Source organism: Schistocerca cancellata, chromosome 8, assembly GCF_023864275.1.
Source record: "Schistocerca cancellata isolate TAMUIC-IGC-003103 chromosome 8, iqSchCanc2.1, whole genome shotgun sequence".
Classification (NCBI taxonomy): domain Eukaryota; kingdom Metazoa; phylum Arthropoda; class Insecta; order Orthoptera; family Acrididae; genus Schistocerca; species Schistocerca cancellata.
The window spans coordinates 146,865,567-146,891,096 of NC_064633.1; positions in this window are offsets into that span (position 1 = coordinate 146,865,567).

Genomic DNA, 25,530 nt, shown 5'->3' on the forward strand with positions numbered 1-25,530 from the left:
CCGTCTCCATGAAGCTGGGCTACGGTCCCGCACACCGTTAGGCCGTCTTCCGCTCACGCCCCAACATCGTGCAGCCCGCCTCCAGTGGTGTCGCGACTGGCGTGAATGGAGGGACGAATGGAGACGTGTCGTCTTCAGCGATGAGAGTCGCTTCTGCCTTGGTGCCAATGATGGTCGTATGCGTGTTTGGCGCCGTGCAGGTGAGCGCCACAATCAGGACTGCATACGACCGACGCACACAGGGCCAACACCCGGCATCATGGTGTGGGGAGCGATCTCCTACACTAGCCGTACACCACTGATGATCGTCGAGGGGACACTGAATAGTGCACGGTACATCCAAACCGTCATCGAACCCATCGTTCTACCATTCCTAGACCGGCAAGGGAACTTGCTGTTCCAACAGGACAATGCACGTCCGCATGTATCCCGTGCCACCCAACGTGCTCTAGAAGGTGTAAGTCAACTACCCTGGCCAGCAAGATCTCCGGATCTGTCCCCCATTGAGCATGTTTGGGACTGGATGAAGCGTCGTCTCACGCGGTCTGCACGTCCAGCACGAACGCTGGTCCAACTGAGCCGCCATGTGGAAATGGCATGGCAAGCCGTTCCACAGGACTACATCCAGCATCTCTACGATCGTCTCCATGGGAGAATAGCAGCCTGCATTGCTGCGAAAGGTGGATATACACTGTACCAGTGCCGACATTGTGCATGCTCTGTTGCCTGTGTCTATGTGCCTGTGGTTCTGTCAGTGTGATCATGTGATGTATCTGACCCCAGGAATGTGTCAATAAAGTTTCCCCTTCCTGGGATGAATTCACGGTGTTCTTATTTCAATTTCCAGGAGTGTATTTGCAGCTTCGTTTCGCAGCGTGCAGCCGGAAGCACCCCATACAAGTACTGCTCATCACGTCTTTCATGCAATGCTGAGTTTCAACGGAAGCCATAAGATGGTTTCCCGTTACACACAAAATCGTTTTTGAAGCGGAATTTTACCTGACCACAAGAGACGGTTCCAAATTAGTTTCGTGCTGTATTTGTTTTATCGATATGTATTAATGGGGACAATAAAATACGATGGATAGTCAGTACTCAAGCAGTGACTGAGCAGCGCTGCTGCAGTCTACGGCGGTAGTAGTTAGTACGGGTCAAGGAAGTACAGCGACTGCTGCACTCGTGCTTTACTCTCCTGTTGACACGTACTGATAAACTAATATGGCACTAGACTAATTTGGGACCGCTTTATCGAATGGGTACTCTTTAAAAATTATTTTGTTTGCAACGTGACACAAACTGCCGCTTCCCGTCGTCTCTTGGAGTGAATGAAAGACCTGGTGAGTGTTAGTTGTTTCGACTGTCTTCATCTACTCATAGCAAGAACTTAATTGCAAATATGTCTACAAACACCTGAGAAAATGCACCCGACGACTCGTAGGAGGGACGCCATGTATATTGCGAAAGGTCTCGTAACACTTCATTCGGAGTGTCCGAAGATACTTTTACGTCCTACAGGACACTCCGTTAAGAATGACATGCTGTTCTGTTTTGCTAGAAACTCTTCAGTCGAATCATAAAGCTGCTCAGATTTTGCGCACGCTCCTTTTGGTTCATTAGATAACATGGTGGAACTGTATCGAACGCGTTCTGAAAGTCAAGGGACATGTCATTAAAGTAGACACCAATAGCTATTGCCTTCTAGGTCTCGTGTACTATAAGAGCGAGCTGGGATTCACACTGAAGTTGTTTGCGGAATCCGTGATGATTCCTACAGATGATGGAGCGGCTCGCTGTTTGTGGCACAGCGTGGTGGTAAGACGCAGTTGACACTGTGCCCCCACTTCTCTACAACGTAAATGATTGACCACGAGTGTGTGATTCAGACGTAACTGCTTTGTTGATTACCATCGCGAAGATTAAGGTGGTGAAATGCAGAGAAACTTTGCTGATGTGGAGGCGTAATCCTCCATGTGGAACATTGGTCTTTGTGCTTTAGTGAGGAGTGTACGTTTCGATACTCGGTAACACTAAAATTCATTTGAGTGTTAGAACATGTAATTTCGTTTCACTCCCTATCAGTGAACCTTTGTCAATGTCACCTGAACTTTCCATTATTTTATTGGAAGAATGGTATAAGATTACCTTGAAAATGGTGAAAGAACTGTATGTATCCATTCCGACACGACTGGAAGTGTTTTGAATGCCAAGTGTCTTCAAACAACGTATAAAGAGTAGTTATGTGCTGTGTTTTTGTTGTTTCCACATTTTTGTCCCCTACCTGTATTTTACTAAAGGGCTAAAACTGGAGCAAAAGGGGGAAAATTAATTTTCAGTACATCACATAATTATCGATCGAATGCTGTCATAATCTACTAGTTCTTTAAGAGGTATGGTCTTACGTAAATGTTTAACACGCTAAGACAAATATTAAAGCCACAATCTACATACATCTTGAAGCAGTACAATCAGTGGTGCGCAAATCATGCAGACTACATTCAAGCAGTATTAGAGGAACAGACCACTTAGGTAAATGGCAATGTGCCAAAATAGTTTTTCACAGCCCGTTACGGGTAATGTGGCGACGTAACTCACGACGGATTGAATTACAGCCAACTGTGAAGCAAAAGCTGTGATAGTGTAATGTACTATGATGTTTTACGTCATTTATTTATATTGTTGTGAGAGAGAGAGAGAGAGAGAGAGAGAGAGAGAGAGAGAGAGAGAGAGAGAGAGAGAGAGCTGTACAGTGCTATTTATTTACTTATGTTAATAGTTGCAACATGATTTTATACAAATGTAATGACAGTGCAATTGTAAACGGAGATCGTTTCGGCAGGTTCCGTGAGTTCATAAAGCTCTGTATCGGGTCGGGCTGTAAAGGTTTTGATTCGGGAAGTTCAATCCGATAATTGTATTCGAGTTTCATTCACCACAAATGGAGAGATTAGTAAAGTTTTATTACGATTCTGTAGTGTAATTTGTGTGAGACAGCTCATTATAAACGGAGCGAATTTGGGTTGGATCTAATGGAGCTTTGGAGAGCAGTCAGGGTCAATTTATTCGATTTGGTTTGAATTCATAAGTGATTTTAAACGAAGAACGGTTTTATTACGAGCCGCTTGAGCTGGTCTGTAATGTCTGACTGGTAGTTATTTGGCACCGACTTGTTTTTCTATTCGGTTCCAGTTTCCAAAGCTAGTCTCTCGCTGCGAACACTGTCGCATGCAGAGCTGCTTGGATTTGTTGGTGATTGTAGTATGTGGTTGGCGTGTGATCGAAGGACTTCTCGTTGGGCTGAATTTAGTAGGCAGGTACAAGATACGTCGTAATGGAAGTATTTGATTCGTGATACCGCATTGTCAGTCCACCAGGAAGTAAGATTTAAAGCGTCAGATTATTAATACTGGGCATAAAGGGGTGACGAATTGTGTTAGTAGCCACTTACAAAATATCTCAGGCGAGTGCCCATGGGAGCCGTAATGTATCGCCTTCCTTCCCTAGTGCGGGCTTTGTTAACTTGTATTTGTTGATGAGAGTATAATGCTGTCGAAGATAGGATAAATCACATTACCAATAAGAAAAGAACACATCTAATCGTAAAAATTAGGATGTTATCGGTTCTTTTACTCTTTTCTTCCTGCCTAAGAGATTTTGTAAGAGACGGCGTGTTTGACCTCATTCTCATGGAAACAATTAGCTGCAGACCAAGAAGTCATCCTTTGAGTGCAGCGAGCTTGGTGACTAGAAACCGTCTTGTTGTTAAATCACAATGTAAATAAATAGTTTGAATATTAATAATCGGAAATTGGATTAGGAAATGAGACGTTTAAAGTAGTAAATGAGTTTTGCTGTTTGGGGAGCAAAATAACTGATGATGATCGAAGTAGAGAGGATATAAAATGTAGACTAGCAATGGCAAGGAAAGAGTTTCTGAAGAAGAGAGATCTGTTAACATCGAGTGTAGATTTAAGCGTCAGGAAGTCTTTTCTGAAAGTATTTGTATGGATAGTAGCCATGTATGGAACTGAAACGTGTACGATAAATAGTTTAGACAAAAATAGAATAGAAGCTTTCGAAATGTGGTGCTACAGAAGGATGCTGAAGTTTAGATGGGTAGATCACACAACTAAAGAGGAGGTATGGAATAGAATTGGGGAAAAGAGAAATTTGTGGCACAACTTGATTAGAAGAAGGAATCGGTTAGTAAGACATGTTCTGAGGCATTAAGGGATCACCAGTTTAGTATTGGAGGGCAGCGTGGAGGGTAAAAATCGTAGAGGGAGAGCAAGAGATTAATACACCAAACAGATTCAGAAGGATGTAGGTTACAGTAGGTACTGGGAGATGAAGAAGCTTGCACAGGATAGAGTAGCATGGAGAGCTGCATCAAACCAGTCTCTGGATTGAAGATTACAACAACAACAACAACAACAACAACAACATCAATCGAACTTCGTTGAAGGTGCAGGTTCGAGTTACAAATGTTGAACTGAGAAGACGGCAAGACACTTATAACATGCGATCGTCACGTCACCAAACTGACTCCTTCCAGCTAATTTAAAAGGCTAAAAACATCAACAAATTTCCTTTGGGACAGAAATGCATGGTTGTGCACTATACTATGAAATAAAGATGAAGTATTTGAAATAGTATTACTGTTTTACAACAGAATTTAAGATACAGGAATGATAGAATCATCTAGCAGCGAGTCTCAACAAGGAAAAAAGAAATCAATATATTCTATTATTTAACAAAAAATACGAGAATGACTTGCAAAATCATAACGTAGACAAAATTGGTTCGAATGGCTCTGAGCACTATGGAACATAACTTCTGAGGTCATCAGTCCCTTAGAACTTAAAACTAGTTAAACCTAACTAACCTAAGGACATCACACACATCCATGCCCGAGGCAGGATTCGAATCTGCGATCGTAGCAGTCGCGCGGTTCCAGACTGAAGCGCCTAGAACCGCTCGGCTACTCCAGCCGGCTAACGTAGACAAATATAACATTTATCATCTGCGATTCAGCCTTACTTTCATTGTCATATTCTTTCAGATTCAGACAAGGTAGCTGCTTTAAATGAAATAATTCAGAGCACATCTCCCTAGAATGGCCAAGACACTACCATAGCACATGGATGCGTCGTTGAACTTCACCCACTCCATTCAGGTGTTTGAACAGTCAATGTGCAGGGTAACAGTTAACATGATTAAAAACAGTACAAGTCATTGTAGAAACTACAGTGTACTGCTCCGCTCCTGGAAGCCTGAAACTGTCACATCAAATCACTGCCACAATTTTGACAACATCGTAGTCCGGACGTCGACACCCTCTGTAACAAGAGGAATACCACAAATGGCAGTGTTGGAGCTCTGTATGATTAACAAAATCCTGCCACCCACACTAAGCTGATAGAAATCACCGATACCTTCTAATATCATGTCGAACCTCGTTTTTCCCGGTGCAGTGCAGCAGCTCGGCGTGTCTTGGACCCCTCAAGTCGCTGGAGGTCCTCTGCAGAAACACTGAGCCAAGGTGCGTCTAAGCATCCCATGATTGCGGAAATGCTGCTGGTTGCAGGATTAGATTCACGAACTGACGTCCCGATTACGTCCCGTAAATGTTAGGTGCGATACATATCAGCCTACTTGGGCGGCCAAATCATTCACTCGAATTTTCCAGAATGTTCTTCAAAGCCAATCGCAAACAAATGTGGCCCGGTGACATGGTGTATTGTTAGCCATAAAAATGAAGTCCAAGAATGGCTGCAAATGGTATCCAAGAAGCCGAACATAATCATTTACAGTCAATGATAGGTTCAGGTGAACCAGAGGGTCCCGGCCATTCCATTTAAATACAGCCCAAACCATTATGGAGCCACCACAAGCCTCCACAGTAGCTTGTTGTCAACTTGGGTCCATGGCTTCGTGGGGCATGGGCCACACTCGAACCCTACGATCACCTCTTAATAAACTAAATGTGGATTGATCTGACCAAACCACGGTTTTCCAGTCATCTATGATCCAACCGACATGGTCACAAGCCCAGGAGAGGCGGTGCAGGCAATATCGTGCTGTTAGCAGAGACAATCGCGTCCGTCATCTGTTTTCATAGCCCATTAACGCCAAATTTCTCGCACTGTTCTAACGGATACATTCGTTGTTCGTCCCTCATTGATTACTGCGTGTTTGTTTCACGCAGTGTTATTTGTCCGTTAGCACTGACTACTCTAGGCAAATGCTGTTGCTCTCGGTTGTTAAATGATGTGTGTCGGACACTGAGTCATCCGCTCTGAGAGGTAATGCTTCAAATTTGATATTTTTGCCACATTCTTTTATTTATTTACTTACACTTCAAGTTCCGTAGGACCAAATTGAGGAGCAAATCTCCAAGGTCATGGTACGCGTCAGTACATGAAGTTTCATCGTAAAAGTAATAACAGATAAAAATGAAATGTTTATGAACCCGAAAATAGTCAAGCCATAAGTTTAAGTAAACACAATCAACAATACAACAAGAATCAGCTTAATTTTTGAAGGAACTCCCCGACAGAATACAAGGTGTGACCCATGAGGAAACTCTTCAGTTTCGATTTGAATGCTAGTGGATTACTGCAAAGATTTTTGAATTCCAGTGGTAACTTATTGAAAATGGATGCAACAGTATACTGCACACCTTTATGCTCAAGAGTTAGAGAAGTCCGATGAAAATACAGGTTTGATTTCTGCCGAGTAATAACTGATTGAAAACTGCTTATCTTGGGAATAAGCTAGTATTGTTAACAATAAATGACAGTAAGGAAAATATATATATATATATATATATATATATATATATATATATATATATATATATATATATATATATATATATATTGAGAGGCCAATGTCAAACTACCCAGACTCATGAACAGGGTTCGACAAGAGATTCGTGAACTTACACCAATTACTGCCCGAACCTCCAGTTCCTGAGTCAAAAATATCCTTTTAGAATGGGAAGAGTTGCCTCAAAATATAATACCATACTACATAAACGAATGAAAATAAGCAAAGTAGACTAATTTTCGTGTCGATCTATCACTCACTTCAGATGCCGATCGAATAGTAAAGATGGCAGCATTAAGTCTTGAACAATATCATGAACGTGGGCTTTCCACGACAGTTTCCTATCTGTCTGAACACCTAGAAAATTTAACTGTTCAGTTTCCTTAATAATATTACCATTCTGTGAAATTAAAACGTCACGTTTAGTTGAATTGTCTATTAGAAACTGTAAGAACTGAATCTTACTGTGATTTAGCGTTAGTTTATTTTGTAAAAGCCATGAACTTATGTCATGAACTGCACTATTTGAAACCGAGCCAATGTAGCACACAGCATCCTTTACTACCAAGCTAGTGTCACCAGCAAAAATAAATTTTTTAGAGTTATCTGTAATACTAGAGGGCATATCATTTATATAAATAAGGAACAGGATTGGCTCCAACACTAATCCCTGGGACAAACTCCCCCCCCCTCCTCCCTCACTCCTCCACTTGACTGTACCTCACTCAGGCCCCACATCACAGCCATTCTCAGCACCGTGAATAATGATCGTTTGCTAACTGTTGCTAAAGGAAGAGGTGAACCAATTGTGAGCTGTATTCCATAATGGTCCTACTTCTGGAGCAATATTTTGTGATCAACACAATCAAACGCCTTAGTTAAATAAAATAATATGCCGATAGTTCGAAATCTTTTGTTTAATCCATTCTTACCTCACAGAGAAAAGGGAATATAGCATTTTCAGTTGTTAAACGACTTCTAAAGACTGACTGTACATTTGATAGCAAATCGTGTGATATAACATGATCAATAATCCTTACATACACAGCCGTTGGAATACATTTATCGAAAACTGATGGCATTGTCTACATTACCCCTTTCTCCCTTTTTATAATGCGGCTTTACTACTGAGTACTTTAATCGTTCAGGAAACTGACCATTCCTAGAGGAAAAATTACAAATGTGGCTAAGTACAGAGCTAACAGCACAGTACTTTAATATTCTGCTAGGTACCCCATCATATCCATGAAAGTACTTGGTCTTCAGTGATTTAATTACTGACATAATCTCCCCCTTGTCTGTATCACAGAGGAGTATTTCAGACATCAATCTCGAAAAGGCGTTTACCAAGAGATTTATATGATTCCCTGTAGAAACTAAATTTTTATTTAATTCACCAGCAATGTTCAGAATATGATTGTTAAATACTGTACATACATCTGACTTAAGAGTAACAGAAATATTTTTACTACGAACTGACCTTATATAGTCGACATTGTGCTGCTGACCAGACACTTCCTTCACAACTGACCATATGGTTTTAGTTTTAACCTGTGGATTACCTATTCTATTTGCATACCACACACTCTTTGCCTTCGTAACAACATTTTAAGCACTTTACAGTACTGTTTGGAATGGGCTACTGTAGCTTGATTGTGACTACTTCTATTATTTTGATATAAATCCCACTTTGTTCTACATGATATCCTTATCCCACTAGTCAGCCACCAAGGCTGTCTTTTACTGCTAGTATCACATTTAGAACGTTCTAATGGAAAGCAATTCTCAATGGGCAAGAGAGGAATGCATTATATTTCTCATCTATGTTATCGGCACTATAAACATCTTGCCACTCTTGTTCCCTGACGAGGTTTGAAAAAGCTTCTGTTGCTGTTGGATTAACTTTCCTACATAGTTTGTAATTATGTGTGATATTTGTTCGAGTACAAAAGCCTTTTAGTGTTAAAATTTGTGCATCATGGTGTGAAAGGCCATTCACCCTTTTACTAACAGAATGCCCAACTAGTAATGAAGAAGGAATCAAAATGTTGTCTATGGCTGTGCTACTGTTCCCCTGCATCATAGCTGAAAAAAAAACACTGTCTGCATCAGATCATATGAATTTAGGAGATATAGCAACATGCTTTTTCCTGCACCACCATATACGAAACTGTGGATCTTGGAATACTGAATTCCCTTACGATTCCTGGAATGGAATGTCCCATTAGTCTAGTCCCAACTACCATACCGTGTTCGAAATCTGTTAATTTTCGTCGTGTGGCCATAATCACTTTGGAAATCTTTTCATATGAATCGTGTGAGTACAAATGACAACTCCGCCAATGCACTGCCCTCTTGTAACTTGCGTATGCGATACTACAGACATCTGCATAAGTGTGTATAGCTGCCCCATAATGTTTGTCACCTCAGTGTATATCTAATAAGACTGTTCATGTGCCTTCCAACTAAAAACCATTAAACTTGTACGATCATTAAAAGATTTCCCTCCAAGAGTTGAGAAGCAAAGGGTGTGAGACTGCAGCTTCTCCTTATATTTTATCCTATTTACATACTCCATTTGCACACACGACTCTTTTGCTTTATATACTCTCTGATTATGAGTATATACTCTCTGATTAAGCTTTTGACAATGTTGACTTCAACGGTCTCTTTCAAATTCTGAAGGTGGCAGGGGTAAAATACAGGGAGCGAAAGGCTATTTACAATTTGCACAGAAACCAGATTACAGTTATAAGACTTTGCAAAAACAGACGATTGCAATCAAGACGGATTTTAAGTAACATTTTAAGTAACTGTTATAAGAGTCGAGGGACATGAAAGGGAAGCAGTGGTTGCGAAGGGAGTGAGACAGGGTTGTAGCCTCTCCCCGATGTTATTCAATCTATATGTTGAACAAGCAGTAAAGGAAACAAAAGAAAAATTCGGAGTTGGTATTAAAATCCATGGAGAAGAAATAATAACTTTGAGTTTCGCCGATGACATTGTAATTTTGTCAGAGACAGCAAAGAACTTGGAAGAGCAGTTGAATGGAATGGACAGTGTCTTGAAAGGAGGGTATAGGATGAACATCAACAAAAGCAAAACGAGGATAATGGAATGTAGTTGAATTAAGTCGGGTGATGCTGAGGGAATTAGATTAGGAAATGGGACACTTAAAGTAGTAAAGAAGTTTTGCTATTCGGGGAGCAAAATAACTGATGATGGTCGAAGTAGAGAGGATATTAAATGTAGACTGGCAATGGCAAGGAAAGGGTTTCTGAAGATGAGAAATTTGTTAACCCTCGCATTACCAAGCAGGGTATTCTGACTACCCCAGGTTGATTTTTTCCCTATAATAATGTTATCTAAAGGGCCACTTGCCTGTGGTTCCATGACTTTGTACTAAAATGATTGACGTTGAATTCACACTCACGACTGTCTAATTTTTTTGGCTTTATCATTGTTATTCAAGTCGTTTATTGGTGTGGTTGTGAGACTACCCCGCTTCCTATGAAACGTCTTATTTTATTATTTGTAGAAAAAGAAGATTTTGGGAAATATATCTGTCATTAATAATCTTTGTTGAGTTTTTCCATAGATCCAATGTTTGTTATTGTTGCTGGTTACTATTGTTGAGTTGAATTTGACGTTCACTGTTGAGCTGACATTACACGAGTCAGTATTTCATCAGCAAGTAAGGATGTCGAAAGGACTTTCTAACGAAGAGATCTTGAAATTCTATACAATTATGATGTCAGTGGCGATGAAAATGAATGGGATATTGATAATGAACTGAATGAATTTGTAGAACCTCTTGACAAAGACCATATCATAGCATCAGATAAAGCTGATGATGAAATATCAGAAGACACTACACATTCTCGTGAACAAGTAGTAGAAGAAGAAAAGGATGAAGAAGAAAAAGAAGAAGAAGACGAAGACACTGGAGATTTGTTTGTTTCTAGAAGTGGACTACAATTTTCTAGTGAACCAGGAAAAGGTGGGCGCCGACGACGTCGCAAATTTTGAACTTAACACCTGGCACAGTGAATGATGGAAAAACAATGAAAGCAATAACAGAGACATTTTTATTACTTATCTCACCGGAAATCGTGAGCATCATTGTAGAAGAAACGGACGGGAAAGTCAAACTAATTTCTTTGTGGAATGCAGCTCATTCTTCGAACAAAATGACCTGAATGACACGAAGAGATGTAAATGCAATTGAAGTGTCCGCTGTATTAGCAGTTCTAATAGGAGCTGCTCGAACTCATGGACATCGCACAAGTGCTTCCGATCTGTGGAGAGGTAATGTTGCCTTTCGGAAACCATTCTTTTCTGCTGCCATGTCAAGAAACCGATTTTTGTACATACTGAAATTCTTGCGATTTGACAACAAAGACGCAAGAGCACAGAGAATTGAAGAAACAAGGACAAGCTACAAACCATCAGGGTAGTGTTCGACAAATTTCATTCTAACTTGAGCAAGAACTTCTATCCATATGAATACGTGACTATTGATGAACGATTAGCAACGTACCGAGGAAACTGCCCTTTTAGGGTTTATATGAAGATAAAACCTGGCAAGTATGGCATTAAAATTTGGGTTTGTGCAGATGTGAAGACATCTTACTTATTACGGATCCAAATTTACTCAGAAATGGAGGACAATACTCGGGAAGTGAATCAAGGACAGAGAGTTGTTTTGGATCTGATGGAACCATTTCTGAATTACGGTCTTGGTGTAACAACTGATAATTTTTTCACCAGTTTTCCATTGGCTGCTCAACTACTAAAACGAAACACGACATTGGTTGGTACCTTGCGTTCCAATAAGAAAGAGATTCCGAAGAAATTTTTGCCAAACAGAAAGAGAGAAATTCACTCTTCAGTGTTTGGTTTCACAAATGACTTGACCCTAATTTGCTATGTTCCAAAGAAGAGAAAGGCAGTAATACTGCTCTCTACTCAACACAATGAGAGACAAGTGAGTGGTGAAGAAAGTGAACAAAAACCCGAAATCATAATGCACTAAAACAAAACCAAAGCTGCTGTAGATAATGGGGACAAAATGACAAGAGAATACAGTTGTGTTAGAGGAACGAGGCGATGGCCACTAATAACTTTCATGGAAATGATGGATATTGCAGCACTGAATGCACAGATTCTGTACACTCAAAGATTTCCTGAATGGCAGAAGAATAACCGAAGCCGACGTAAACTCTTCACGGCTGAACTGGCATTTGGACTCAGCAAAAGCAACATGGAAAAAAGAGCCAAAAATATGAACGGTCTTCATAAAGATGTACAAGATGCACTGAAAGCTTGTGGTATTTCAGTTCCTACAGCAGTGATCCAGACCCAGTGTTCCAAGTTACCAACTCCACAACGATGTCAAGATTGCAAGAGAAACGAAGATCGGAAAACAAGATTCTATTGTGTAATGTGCAAGAAACCTGTTTGTAATTTGTAATATACACAGAGAAGACACTGTTACTGTGAAGTGCATGCAGTGAAAAAATGTACTTGACTGATAAGTTGAAAAAAGTCTTGTGTCATTTTACTGCAGTGCCTGTTGAGATACATAGATTATTAATTTTCTGTTCGTTGAGAACTGAATTTAATGAAAGTTATAAAATTTTTTTGTACTTTGTATCTGTGATCTGATTAAATACTTATAATAACCTGAAAAGCTGTTTTTCAATACTAAATAAACCCATTCAACGGAAATAACGCAATCTGAGAACAAATATTACAATAAAACACAGAACTCTTTTGGGGTAGTCCAAATACCCCACTTGGTAAAATAGAGTTAAAAGAGCATGGTAACGGGAGGGTTAACATCGAGTATAGATTTAAGTGTCAGGAAGTCCTTTCTGAAAGTATTTGTATGGAGTGTAGCCATGTATGGAAGTGAAACATGGACTGTAAATGGTTTGGACAAGAAGAGACTAGAAGCTTTCGAAATGTGGTGCTACAGAAGAATGCTGAAGATTAGATGGGTAGATCTCATAACTTATGAGGAATATTCAATAGAACTGAGGAGAAGAGGAGTTTGTGGCACAACGTGACTAGAAGAAGGGATCGGTTGGTAGGACATGTTCTGAGGCATCAAGGGATCACCAATTTAGTAATGGGGGGCAGCGTGGAGGGTAAAAATCGTAGGGGGAGACCGACAGATGAATAAACTAAGCAGATTCGGAAGGATGTAGGTTGCAGTAGGTACTGGGAGATGAAGAAGCTTGCTCAGGATAGAGTAGCATGGAGAGCTGCATCAGACCAGTCTCAGGACTGAAGACCAAAACAACAACAACTCTCTGGTTGGGTTCTTACTGGACTTTTCATACGTATTGTGCGCTGATTACGACAGCAATGTAGGTAATCCACCCTTCTGTACGTAATGTAATATGTCATTCCTGTAGTAGTTTCTCCATTAAATGCGCCTGGCCTTGATAAGGGGAATTCCTTTCCGCTGGGGCAAAACAGTTGAAACTTTTCCACTGTCTGCGAGATCTGCCAGTCACTTAGGGCGCAGGGTCACACGCTAGCCGGCCGCATCGTCCGTCGGATGAGGCTTTCAAGGAATAACCTCATCGGTCAGCATCTACGGAAAATGAGCGTTAGAATAGATGACTGGTGTCCTCTATAGCAGATCGTGAAACCGCTGGTGGAAGGGGTGAGGACTCTGCATTTAGTAAACTGTGGGTGGCATTCCCAGCCGTTCACTTGCTGTTTTATTGCTGTATTTTGTCTCCAAGTAGGTTTCCTCAAGCAAAATATATAGCTATATATAATTCCAAATTTTCCCTTTGGGAATACCGGTTGATGACTAACAAAATTTCCAGATAACAACTCTGGTCGTGGGAACGGGAAAACACAGATTTACTGTTTCATATCCACGTATCTCACTGGCGTGTACATTTTTAACTTAATGGTGGGAACTGGTGAATGGACTTCCAAATCCCTCGTAGGAAGAGCACTTGGGCCCTTTCTGGGACTGGCTGGAAAAGACACTGCCGGGTGTCTTTCAAAAGTCTGAAGGAAGCCTATCAAAATTGTGATTGTCATTCGGATTCCTATTCGAATTTCTACTTGATGATTCTACTCTCGACCCTGTCTTCGTACATGTTTCTCTTGACAGCGTTCTTCTAACAAGTCTTTGAAGTTTCACTTGGAATTTCCTCGCCTCCGAGACCAATAATCAGGAGTACGACAAGATCCGCTATTCCTAGGCACACCAAATCAGCTAAGCCCAGCAATATTTGCAATGTGCACTCCCAACTTCGGAAATCGTGGTACAGTGGGAAAAGAGGACTTGGTTCTTCGATTCTACTTTTATTCTTCTTAACTTGATCTACACGTTCACACACTGGTATTCAAGTTTTTCTGCAATCTGATTCATGGTTCAAAAGCGATCTTTTCCGTAACAATTCATGACTTGTTTCGTAATCGAGTTAACTCGGTGGAGCTCACCCGCATGCTGACGCAAGAGTCCTTCTTCATTCATTAATCTGTTGTGTGCTCTGTTCGGCTTGATACTTCTTTTTGTATAATTATATAGTTTTGTAATCACGGCTGAAAAACATTATCCATGTCAATTATGGGTCTGAGCACCATCTCAATCGTTATTGTCCAGCATCATGCTGATGGCGGCCCTAATAACCGTTCATTTTTCTAATTATTATTGTTCTATTTTAATTATGTAAACTTATTCTCAATTCGTTTTAACCTCGACGTTTATGTGCCTTTAGTGATTTTCCACATTGTAAGAATAAACATTATATTACCAGATCAAACTCTATCATTCAGCAACCATTAAAGTAAATTATACGACTGAAATTCCCAGGTATTCCAACCCTAAGCAACAGGCAAGGCCCCTGAGAAGTTCACGAACTTACCAGGTAACGTTTTTCAAAATGTGCGGCATATGATTTTTCACTAACCTGCTAGGTTCATGGGGTAATCTATCATTTTATAGGATCTGGGGTGATAGATTCACCATCTGGCTAATCTGCACACCCACTAAACACCTAATGAGCAAGAGGACGTATTCACAGAACACCCTGCTTTTGGCAAGGACCCAACTCAAAATTCATAAACCTAGTCAGATAAATTAAAGCGGCACTAATAACTTTATCAACAAATTACAAAAAATAATAAAATAATATCTAAAATTTCCGAGGCAGCCTTGGCAACTGTTTGTAAGCCTTAGGGCCTATATGATACCTCTGATGAGGGACTAAGACAGGCAACGTTCTCGAAATATAACCACTACGTCTCTAGAAGTAATGCAATAAATATCAGAATAGTAATTAAATTTTTTTGCAAGTAACACCCATAAGCCAGGTCTGCATAGCACAACAGTATTTACGAACTACAGTGCCAAGTGCCAGCGCAGTGCGCCACACACCTCGAACTATAAGTGTTTTTTTGTTTTTTTTTGTTTTTGTTTTAAGTGAAGATGGAGAGGAGAAAGCAAAGGAAAGGGAAGGTGCATCGGGACTTTATGCGGAATCAGCGGCGACGAGTGAAAATAGGCGCTCGACCGTGACTCGAACCCAGGATCTCGTGCTTAATAAACAGTTGCATTAACAATTGTCAAACCGGTCGAGGTGAATCATTTAGAATGTGTGGTGTCTGTTGTTTCGATCGAATGAATCCACGATCTTCAGAGCGGTTGCACATTTATGTTCGATTTCCAGTGGGAAACTAAAAATTAGCGAGCATGAAGAACGTGGACGGGCACTATGGACTAGTGGCGCTATCTTGGTGTGTGGGACAACCGGGGAGTGTGCTGAGATAGTTCACCCATTTGCGGTAGACAGTGTGTCCGGTTGGCATAATGTTTAACGCAAGTGCCTATTTAGGAGGAGATCCCGGGTTCTAAGAAGGTGAGTCAAAAGAAAACCTTAAATTTGTAATAAGAAATCGAAATTTCGCGCCGTTATCCTCTAAATTTCTAAGCGTCCTACAAACAGTGTGCAGAATGGCCTGTAGGTGGCAGCATAGTGCAGATCCACACATACCGTCGCAGTATCAGTATAAAGATGGCCGCCCCACTTGAGACTTGCACCAGCAAAGAACAGCGATCTGTTATTCCGATTTTGCGTAGTGAAGGGGTGAAACCTGTAGAAATTCATCGACGAATGAAGGTTCAGTACGGTATCGCATGTTTTTCACAGCAGAAAGTCTACGAATGGAGTAGAAAGTTCGCAAATGGAAGATGCTCCTCGTCCACGTCAGACACAACGAGTTGTGACTCCACAGAACATTGCAGCACTTGAAGCCATAGTGAAGGAAAACCGCCGAGTGACACTGAATGACACTGCAGCATGTTTACAGATTAGTCATGGGTCAGCACAGCACATTGTGCAAGATGTGCTCCATTTTCAGTTTCAGTGTCTGCAAGATGGGTGCCACGGCAGCTGACCCCTGAAATAAGTTAACGACGTGTAGATGTTTGTGATGAACTTCATCGGCGCTTTGAACGAGAAGGCGATGGCTTCCTTGCAAGATCCGTGACTGAGGACAAGTGTCTTCCTCATCCACCCAACTCACCAGATCTTGCCCCAAGTGATTTCCATATGTTTGGACCACTCAAAGACGCAATGGGAGGAAAGACGTTCCGTTCTGATGAGGAGTACGCCACACGGTGCATGAGTGGTTACGCGGACTACCAAAAGAATTTTTTTCTAAAGGAATTTACGCACTTTGTAGGTGATGGAGGACTTGCATTGAGCGTGGGGGAGATTACGTTGAAAAGTGATACAGCTTTGTACCACTTCTGCACAATAAATAATATTTTTTAAAAATATGTAAGGTTTTCATTTGGCTCAACCTCGTAGTTCCGATCTGGCACAAATTTTAACTCGTAGCTTTTGATATCTGAGATACTCCGCCCAGATGCTTATGGTTGGAGAACCTGGCGATTTCAGTCGGATAATTTATTTTAATAGTTGCCGGAGGATAAAGTTTGATCTGGTACAATAATGTTTAATTATACAATGCGTAAGAGCATTAAAGACACGTAAACGTCGAGGTTACAGAACAATTTGTGAGTGGATTTTCATAATTAAAATGGAACAATAACAAGAAAAAGGAATAGTTATTAGAATCGGCACCACCTGATACCATTAATTCCTACACTTCCCTTTTCTTTCTTCCCCACCATTTTCACTTTACATAGTATGTATCACAGCTGCGGATTCCGCGTGGTGTCTGAAGTAGGAGACACCTCGTATTCATGCAGCTGATTTGCCTTGGTGGGCAATGAATCCACAAGCTTCAGTGAGGACGCACATTTACGTTCGACGTCCAATGGAAATCAAAAAATTACCGATGATGTAGAACATGGATGAGGTCTATGGATAAATGACGCTAGGTGGGAGTGTTGGTTAGCTGTGGCGTGCGCAGAGATACTCTGTCAATGTGCGGTAAACACTGTGTGCCGGTGGCGCAGTGGTTAACGTAGCTGACCAGTAAGCAGGAGATCCCGGGGTCGAGACCCAGTACGGCACACATTTTCACTCATCGCCTCCGATTCCGCATCAAGTCCCGATGAAACTGCCTTTTCTTTCTCCCCCATCCACCTTCACTTTACACAACATGTATCAAAGCTGCGTATTACACGTAGCGTCTCATCTTTCGTACATGTTCGAAAGAACAGACACCACACATTCATAAAAGCTGAATGTCTTTTAGAATAACAGGCCACCTTGCCGCTCTAACGGAGTACCTTGCGTTGTAATTGCATGTACGGCTTGTGTTTGTTCGTATGTGTTATGGAACAACCGGAACAAGTGTCTGCTTCGGGTAAAACACTTCGAGAGCGACCATTCGCAAAATTTTAGATTCGTGCATAAGTTTGTAGCGTTTTTCTACAGGGTGGTCCATTGATCGTGAGCGGACAAAATATCTCACGAAATAAGCGTCAAACGAAAAAACTACAAACAACGAAACTTGTCTAGCTCGGAGGGGGAAACAAGATGGCGCTATGGCTGTCCCGCTACATGGCGCTGCCATAGGTCAAACGTATATCAACTGCGTTTTTTTAAATAGCAACCCCCATTTTTATTACATATTCGTGTAGTACGTAAAGAAATATGAATTTTTTAGTTGTCCCACTTTTTTCACTTTGTGATAGGTGGCGCAGTAATAGTCACAAACATAGGGCTCTCAATTTTAGACTAACAGGTAGGTTTTTTAAATTAAAATACAGAACACAGGTATGTCTGAACATTTTATTTCGGTTGTTCCAATGTGATAGATGTACCTTTGTGAACTTATCATTTCTGAGAACGTATGTTGTTACAATGTCATTACCTCTAAATACCACATTAATGCAATAAATGCTCAAAATGATGTCCATCAACCTCATGCATTTGTCAATACGTGTAACGACATTCCTCTCAACAGCGAGTAGTTCGCCTTCCGTAATGTTCGCACATGCATTGACAATGCGCTGACGCATGTTGTCAGGCGTTGTCGGTGGATCACGATAGCAAATATCCTTCAACTTTCCACACAGAAAGAAATCCGGGGACATCAGATCCGGTGAACGTGCGGGCCATGGTATGGCGCTTCGACGACCAATCGAACTGTCACGAAATAAGCTCTTCAGTACCGCTTCAAACCCACGGGAACTATGTGCCGGACATCCATCATGTTGGAAGTACATCGCCATTCAGTCATGCAGTGAAACATGTTGTAGTAACATCGGTAGAACATTGCGTAGGAGATCAGCATACACTAGGCCATTTAGATTGCCATCGATAACATGGGGGCCATTATCCTTCCTCCCATAATGCCACACCATACATTAAACCGCCAAGGTCGCTAATGTTCCACTTGTGGCAGCCTTAGTGGATTTTCCGTTGACCAATAGTACATATTATGCCGGTTTACGTTACCGCTGTTGGTTAATGACGCTTCGTCGCTAAGTAGAACGCGTGCAAAAAATCTTTAATCGTCCCGTAATTTCTCTTGTGCCCAGTGGCAGAACTGTACACGACGTTCAAAGTCGTCGCCATGAAATTCCTGGTGCATAGAAATATGGTACGGGTGCAGTCGATGTTGGTGTAGCATTATCAACACCGACGTTTTTGAGGTTCCCGATTCTCGCTCAATTTGTCTGCTACTGATGTGCGGATTAGCCGCGACAGCAGCTAAAACACCTACTTGTTGCAGGTCGTGGTTGACGTTTCACATGTGGCTGAACACTTCCTGTTTCCTTAAATAACGTAACTATCCGGCGAACGGTCCGGACACTTGGATGATGTCGTCCAGGGTACCGAGCAGTATACATAGCACACGCCTTTTGGGCATATAGCTATACATCAACACGATATCGACCTTTTTCGAAATTGGTAAACGGTCCGTTTTAACACGGGTAATGTATCACGAAGCAAATGCCGTCCGCACTGACGGAATGTTACGTGATACCACGTACTTATACATTTGTGACTATTACAGTGCCATCCATCACAAAGCGAAAAAAGTGGTTCATCTAAACCATTCATATTTCTTTACGTACTACACGAATATGTAATAAAAATGAGGGTTGTTATTTGAAAAAAACGCAGTTGATATCCGCTTGACCTATGGCAGCGCCATCTAGTGGGCCAACCATAGCGCCATCTGGTTTCCCCTTTCAAGCTAGACGAGTTTCGTTCTTTGTAGCTTTTTCGTTTGATGCTTATTTCGTGAGATATCTAGCCCGGTCACTATCAATTGACCTCCCTGTATACGTTTAATAAACACAGCAGATACACATAATAATATATTTTCCTTTACTATGTACGACAGTCTGCCAACGCTATGATAACTTTCCGATTCAACGACTGTAAAAATCACGTGTTTGTGAGGCGAACTCGTGTAGCCGTTTTAGAAGTGCGATTTCACTCGAAGGAAGCTCCTTAAAGATTGTTCGATAGATAGCGGGAAAGGTTAATAGCTGAGAGCGCAAGATCAGATGGATAACGTGGATGCGGAATGAGTTCCCAAACTAACTACTGTATAGCGTTTTCTGTCAGTCTAACAGAATGTGGGCGATCGTTATCGTGGAGCTGCATCACTTCACGCAGTCTTCCTGGTCGTTTCTTTCGGACAGCGCACGCAAGACGTCTTATTTGCTGACACTAAATGTCATCAGTAACGGTAGGAAAGCAATTTATAGTACGCAACACCGTCACTGTTCCACCAGCTGCGTAACAATATCTTTAGTAGATGCACCACAGGTCTTTATACGGAGAGCTGCTGCTTTGTTTGGGCTCCTCCCGTTAGCATAAAAACACCATTTCTCGTCACCAATAACGATGAAGGTTATGAATGATTCGTGTTGTACACGAGCCAACTGATGACGTGTACGCAGAGATGCACATATGGCTACAACTTGATTTTTGTGATTTTGGTTTTCAGCGCGCGGTACCAACACATCTGATTTTTGAACCTTCCCCGCTGCATCCAGATGCCACAGACCGGTGGAATGATCACAGTTAATCACATCTGCCATTTCTTGAGTACACTGACTTGTTCATTATGAATTAATGCGTTCAAACGATCTTCTCAAACCAAAAGATCTTCCTGAACGCGGAGAGTAATTTCAAAAAGATCCTTCTTAAAACTAGGAAACCATTTTCTTGCTGTGCTCTGTCCAACAGCATCATCCCCATACACAGCGCAAATGTTTGTTGTTGCCTCCGCTATTGTCACCCTTCTACTGAACTCAAAAAGAAGAATATGTCCGAAATGTTTCCATTTCTCCATTTAGCACTCCATTTTCTAGTGTCCACAGTTCCACTCATTATCTCCAAATGAGGAAATGACAATATGTAAACTCAAATAGTAATAATGATCTGCAAACAGAAGATGGGAATCGACAAATAAACCCTTTAACAGCCGGAATACCAATATGCACAATGAAAACGCTAAGAACTTATACGTTAACATTATAACAATTACAGTCAGCCTACAACCACATATTTAACTACTGTAGTGCACTACTACTGCGTTAGACAATGGATAGTAAAAGTACTTTCGCTGAGGCACCACACAGTATATGAGCTACATAAGACGGAAAAACTATTCGACACCGGATTCTGATGTCAAACAAACCAGGAGGACGCCGCTCAATCCCAAAACTTTTCAAAACACGATTACATCCCTGGAATCAACTGACCTCCCAGTAAGATAACTCAGGCTCACAGCAAGCCTTCAACACTACAAGGTTCTCTGCCTCACATCCCAACCTAAATCAATATTACGATTTATCGGACTTCACAAATAATCAATTACGGAACATTCAGATCAAGTTCGTCAAAACGACCAAACATTCTTAGGTAGTATGTGGTATGTGTTCACAACGCTGCAACACTCTGCTCCATAGGTCAACTACGTGAACGAGGCGTTAATCTACACTCGATCACGAGCGGAACAAAATAAACACCAACTAATCTAATTATTCCTATCAAATCATAGTGCAACATATAGCCGCAACACAAATCAAAATTATATTTCACGGCAGTGTGCCCTTCGGCGCTTCTCTGCCAGTTGTTGGACGTAAACGTAACTGATTCTTAATCCGAGTAACTTGCACCCGCCACTAACCACTCCACAACCAGCGGCGTGACGAGCTGGAGGTAAAACCGAGCATCGCGAGAAGAGACTGCCTATCGCCATATCTATATCTGTACTCCCCACCTTACTGTTTGTGTGGGAAGATACTTGTGGCAGTATTGTCATTTGCCCACAGTCCTGGAAGGTCGGGAATTATGCCAGGGACATGTGTTGATAATTTTCCATGTGGGCAATAACTTCTCCCTTTCTCCGTAGTGTTTATAATGAAATAACACTAGTGCTATGAATTAACCTCCGTTTTGCTATTAAACATAAACAAATACGCCCACATCTCGTGGTCGTGCGGTAGCGTTCTCGCTTCCCACGCCCGGGTTCCCGGGTTCGATTCCCGGCGGGGTCAGGAATTTTCTCTGCCTCGTGATGGCTGGGTGTTGTGTGCTGTCCTTAGATTAGTTAGGTTTAAGTAGTTCTAAGTTCTAGGGGACTGATGACCATAGATGTTAAGTCCCATAGTGCTCAGAGCCATTTGAGCCAGCCAAACAAATACTTGCGCCTGCATAAACATTAAGTGGTCAGACAAGGAGACTTTCAAAGTTGCGGCAGTCTACTTTCGGTTCCGTTCCTCGTTCTATAAACAGCAAACGATCGAAATGAAAGATGTTACTGCGTCGCCAGGTGGTTTTGGGCCTTTAGGCTACCGAGAGTGTGTTGCCATGTAGGCGGCAGCTGGATGACATTCGTTGGGGCGATCTCATGCTACGCCATCGTTCGTTCCTTTGTGTTGTTTACTGGTGTGTGCTAGTAAAATTGCATCAGTGATTATGGATACCAAATAGGGGAATGTTGACAGTGAAAACAGAAAGTTCCTGATCGAGTGAACCAAACAATAATTCTTTATATTTACTAAAGCCATTCGAGTTTGCCTCGTATGCAACAAAACCGTCGATATTGTTAAAAGTGCGAATTTGAAGCAATGCTACAAAACAGCTCATTCACAGTTCAGAACAAGCTTTCCCCTGACAGTGCGGTGCAAGATAAAAATCAGGCAAATTTAACGTCTTACAAAAATGCTCGGAACGTGAGTGAGTTATATACATATGCAGAGGCAGCAATGCGAGTGTGCTGGCCGCTTAATAAGGCCAGAACCATTCTTCAGAATCTGCGATAGTAAGAAACTGTGTGTTGTAAGTGGCCGCAGCGCTTTTTGAAGGGAAGAAACATACCGTCACCTATCTTCAAAGTATTCAAATGTCCACAAAAACCGAAACAAGATGCATAGTAATCCTGACTGCTGACAACAATAGCAGCTTGTTCAAACGTTTAGAGAAGTCACCTGGCTGCCATTACCCTTGACGAATAGTGTTACATTGTTGGTGATGAACTAATGTCAGTTTTTTGCGATTATTTGGCACTGATAGTAAGTTATTTAGGAAAGAACTGCGGAGATGATTTCTTCAAGACTTTTCGCGAATTCATGACAAGCTCAAATATTCGTTACGATAAATCGTTTCCCTTTCAGCAAGTGGCGCGAGGAAAGGGATTTGGTGAAAAGAATAAGTGACAAGAATGCTTCAGTACTGTCCAACCAGTGCATAAGTCAGTAAACATTTCCCTACGGCGAAGTCAGTACTACGCTGAAAGGCATACTCGAAAATTTGGTCCAGCCGTTTTATTTTATGGTCTTTCGTTCCGCTCTTTGTAACAGACAGCTCAAGGAGTTCCTGTCTGAATGTGATTCGGCGTATTATGACTTACTGCAGCAAATCAGTGTTTGTCTACTAGGTAAAGACCAAGTAATATAACGTTTCTGGCAAATTAAAGAGCAAGTAACCTCGTTCTTCGAAAACTTAGACACACAGAAGGCAAGGCAGTACTTGGAATTCGAAGGAAACGAATTCAGCATATTGACTGAGGCTTTCCTGGAACACATTCTGTAATATTTGCATGTGTTCAACATGGGGTTATAAGGAAACTAAAGGTTAATTTGTGATCATATTTAAAGGGCGTCTGCTCTCTGACGCGAGATGGATATTAGACGATACCGGAAATCAAGAATTTAATCATTTTTTGACAATACTTGAATGTAAAAAGAACTGTTTCAAAACAGATGCTGATCCGGTTTTAAGTTTTACTCGGGCCTGGGCAAGGAGGTTACAGACAAACTTTGCAGAGGTAGGGAAGGTGTCACAATTCTTAAAATCGCCATATGAAGTTTGCAGCAGTGTTTTTCACTCTTCCAAGACATTCAGTTTAAATGGACACAATCGACTTGGCAGGAGATATTTCCTTGCAAATGTACAAAACTACATGCTCTGAAGGATTCTGGGTTTAAGATGTTTCCGGAATGTGTACAAATTACTAATAACTAGTTGTTTACGTGGCTACAGTGTTTGAATCCACATAGTTACAGGAAACATCTTCTTCCAGGTCAATGGATGAAATCCTTGAAGACACTCTTCGCATACGTTGTTCTCTGTAAGAGACGAACCATAAAAATGAAGACAATAGTGTAATTTCTCCTATTATCTATCTTACACAAGGTGGGAAAATTCAAACTGTCCCAAAAAATAGTGTGTGCACCATGAAATACACAATCCTACTTACATGTTCCACACCTGGGAGAGGTGATGTAAGTTGGGTTGCGTTTGTCAATGTGCATGAAATCTTTTTCTGGCAACACTATCTTGCCACTCAGTGTTATTTTTACGAGAGGAGATAAAAATTAAGAAAACTATCTGTATCTATAAATTTCCATAAATAAACCAGAACCTTTCTGAAAATTTGCCTGAATTACAATCTTCTTTTTACTCTAAATCCTTATAAAATTTTATAAAAGTGTACGGACCCCTCTAAAATCTACTCCCCCATAGCTAAACTACTGTAAATGCTTGCTTAAGGGTTTAATTCAAGGACGGACTAACTTCACCTTGCCTCCCTCCCCGACATGCCTCCAGCCAGTGTACCAGTACTGCGCCAAAGTCGCAGCTCACGGGTGAAACGGCTGCTTCTGCACTGCTGGACATTAAAATTACTTCACCACGAAGATGACGTGCTACATACGCGAAATTTAATCGACAGGAAGAAGATGCTGTAATATGCAAATGATTAGCTTTCCAGAGCATTCACACAAGGTTGGCGCCGGTGGCGACACCTACAACGTGCTGACATGAGGAAAGTTTCCAACCGATTTCTCATACACAAACAGCACTTGTCTGGTGAAACGTTGTTGTCATGCCTCGTGTAAGGAGGAGAAATGCGTAACATCACGTTTCTAACTTTGATAAATGTCGGATTGTAGCCTATCGCGATTGCGGTTTATCGTATCGCGACATTGCTGCTCGCGTTGGTCGAGATCCAATGACTGTTAGCAGAATATGGATTCGGTGGGTTCAGTAAGGTAATACGGAACACCGTGCTGGATCCCAATGGCCTCGTATCACTAGCAGTCGAGATGACAGGCATCTTATCCGCATGGCTGTAACGGATCGTGCAGCCACGTCTCAATCCCTGAGTCAACAGATGGGGACGTTTGAAAGACAACAACCATCTGCACGAACAGTTCGACGACGTTTTCAGCAGCATGGACTATCAGCTCGGAGACCATGGCTGCGGTTACCCTTGACGCTGCATCACAGACAGGAGTGCCTGCGATGGTGTACTCAACAACGAACATAGGGACACGTATGGAAATACGTCATTTTTTCGGATGACTCCATGTTCTGTTTACAGTATCATGATTATCGCATCCGTGTTTAATGACATCGCGGTGAACGCACATTAGAAGCGTGTATTCGTCATCGCCATACTGGCGTATCACACGGCGTGATAGTATGGGGTGCCACTGGTTTTACGTCTCGGTCACCTCTTGTTTGCATTGACGGCACTTTGAACTGTGGACGTTACATTTCAGATGTGTTACGACCTGTGCCTCAACCCTCCATTCGATCCCTGCGAAACCTTACATTTCAGCAGGATAATGCACGACCGCATGTTGAAGGTCCTGTACGGGCCTTTCTGGATACAGGAAATGTTAGACTGCTGCCATGGCCAGCACATTGTCCAGATCTCTCACCAATTGAAAACGTCTGGTCAATGGTGGCCGAGCAACTGGCTCGTCACAATACGCCA